Source organism: Halyomorpha halys, unplaced genomic scaffold, assembly GCF_000696795.3.
Source record: "Halyomorpha halys isolate HHAL.00 unplaced genomic scaffold, Hhal_1.1 Scaffold2509.1, whole genome shotgun sequence".
Classification (NCBI taxonomy): Eukaryota; Metazoa; Arthropoda; class Insecta; order Hemiptera; family Pentatomidae; genus Halyomorpha; species Halyomorpha halys.
Genome location: NW_027109392.1, coordinates 10,819 through 13,422, shown reverse-complemented (window position 1 = coordinate 13,422; position 2,604 = coordinate 10,819). Strand labels below are relative to the sequence as shown.

At 35.2% G+C, this 2,604-nt stretch overlaps 1 non-coding gene across 1 annotated transcript in view; it reads left to right on the top strand.

Moving 5' to 3' along the window:
- Nucleotides 1-574, top strand: part of LOC106691579 (uncharacterized) — a 7,198-nt gene extending 6,624 nt beyond the window's left edge. Inside the window, exon 2 of the transcript XR_010843477.1 lies at nt 365-574. This is a non-coding gene — a transcript (uncharacterized protein). The remainder of the gene's footprint in view (nt 1-364) is intronic.
- The last annotated feature ends 2,030 nt before the right edge of the window (nt 575-2,604 follow it).

Here is a 2,604-nt window from a genome sequence, read left to right as displayed (position 1 = left end):
TATTTTATTAATTTTTTTTTCTTTTGTCAGATTGATTTCTCCTTAGTTGAACCCAAATAATATGATTACTAAAAGGAACCAACCGACATTTTGGGGAAATTGTGTTTAATAAGCCATATTGATAATTTTTACAATAAATTTAATTTCACAAGGAACACCTGATGTCTATATCTAATTAAGAGGAACGCTGTGCCTAGGGAAAAATGTAAAGTTCCAAAAACAAAATGATTGATAAAGCTTATAAAACAAAATTAAGAAAAATTTTGGTTGGTGCCTTATTTTGTATAGTTCGAATAATACATATAAACTTATTTTTATTTCGGTTTATTTTTAATTAATTTGTCTTCTGTTTGCTATGTTACAGACTCGAAGATGACCGAGATGGAAAGACCAAACATTTTTTGTAAATAAAACACTGTTATTTAATTTTTTTTATTTAGCCTTAACTGTATTCTCTTCATAAATATAGTTTAATTTAATGTATAAACAGAAAACTAATTGTATTCAATGACAGAAAGTAAGCTGAATTTTATTTACTAAACAGTAATCAAATAAATAAATAATTTATTTTCTATTTGACTATCTTTTTGTATTGTCACACAAACCATCTTCCTCAAATATCATAAGCATTAGGAAATATTGAATTCATTTTTATTTATTATTCTTATGAAAAGTAGTTTCTATCTTCTAAATATTTTCATAAATTTCTATGTCTTCTATTCACAACTTCAGTACTGAAGAATTGGATAGAATCTTCCCTTAATTGCATATTAATAATGCATGTATAATTTTGAATAATACAACAAAACAATGTGAGTTCAATTGTTAGAACATTACAGATAATTGTATTTACTTGATTTTTCTCTGTAATTAATTCAATTAAAGATATTTTTTTTATTTTTACATAAATCATTCAGAAAATTAAATACAGGGAATATAGAAAAGAAAATGTGTTTGAAACTCCGGTAGCTGCCACAGCAAGTACTTCATCAAACATTGCTAGGTTCCACCCAGGCAAGTAGTTCATCAAACTGGAGTAGCTACCACAGCAAGTACTTCATCAAACATTGCTAGGTTCCACCCAGGCAAGTAGTTCATCAAACAGGGGGTAGCTACCACAGCAAGTACTTCATCAAACAGGGGGTAGCTACCACAGCAAGGACTTCATCAAACATTGCTAGGTTCCACCCAGGCAAGTAGTTCATCAAACTGGGGTAGCTACCACAGCAAGGACTTCATCAAACATTGCTAGGTTCCACCCAGGCAAGTAGTTCATCAAACTGGAGTAGCTACCACAGCAAGGACTTCATCAAACATTGCTAGGTTCCACCCAGGCAAGTAGTTCATCAAACTGGGGTAGCTACCACAGCAAGTACTTCATCAAACATTGCTAGGTTCCACCCAGGCAAGTAGTTCATCAAACTGGGGTAGCTACCACAGCAAGTACTTCATCAAAAATTGCTAGTTTCCAACCAGGCAAGGTTCCTTGTCCTCGAGACAGTGATGTTGAATAACATTATTTGTACAACTTGTATATCTGTTTCTGTAAATATGATATACATTACTTTTACTTAGAATGATGTGAAAAAACAGGAATTAACTGATTTATATGAAAAATATTAAGTAATACAGTCCCTGATTATCATTTGTTTATGGTTTACCTGGTCGGGTGGGCCGGGCCAGTGTAGCCGCTTAGGATCAGGTTATGATCTTAGTTGCCGAGATGAAGCGGATGGGCTAAGATTGCTGGAGAGAAGATAGGCCATCATCTTGGATATGCGTACAATAAACCAATTTTTGTGAGAATACGATAGATATTACATCTTTCTATCTGAAGTAGAGTGTACGCCACCAGTGCCAGTGCTATCACTAGACCTGGATAAGTGTACGCCACCAGTGCCAGTGCTATCACTAGACCTGGATAAGTGTACGCCACCAGTCCCAGTGCTATCACTAGACCTGGATAAGTGTACGCCATCAGTCCCAGTGCTATCACTAGACCTGGATAAGTGTATGCCACCAGTGCTAGTGCTATCACTAGACCTGGATAAGGTGGTGGATCTTTAAAATTTAAATTAGTTTCATAAGTGTACATATGGTGAGGTGTGCCATATGTACAGCTGGCTTTTGTGATACTTTTGATTGCCTTTAAGCATTATAAGGTAGGAGAAAGTCTTAATTAATGATATAGTCTTGATTGGCTTATGCCAGTAGATTATTGGAGCGGGGTAAGGTGGTGGATTAAAGATTGAAGAGGGGATTATTGGCCTAGTCCATGTGGCTGTGACCAAGAAGGGGTCAGTATTTGTCTACTGGCGATAGTTTTCTGCATTGTTTTGGTATCGTTTATTAATAATTCTATTGATATTGTTAAGTGTCAGGTACAGAAATGAATAATATATAAAAGTGACAATATGTTTTTACAAAATAGAGTAATTTGCGAATTTGAGAGCTTCAGTGAGGCTCCAGGTGCTGTGCTTTGGTGGGTTGTGTCTGAACCTCATGCCATATGTAAGGCAGGTGTATTGTACATAGGCAATACCAATGTAAGGCAGGTGTATTGTACATAGGCAATACCAATGTAAGGCAGGTGTATTGTACATA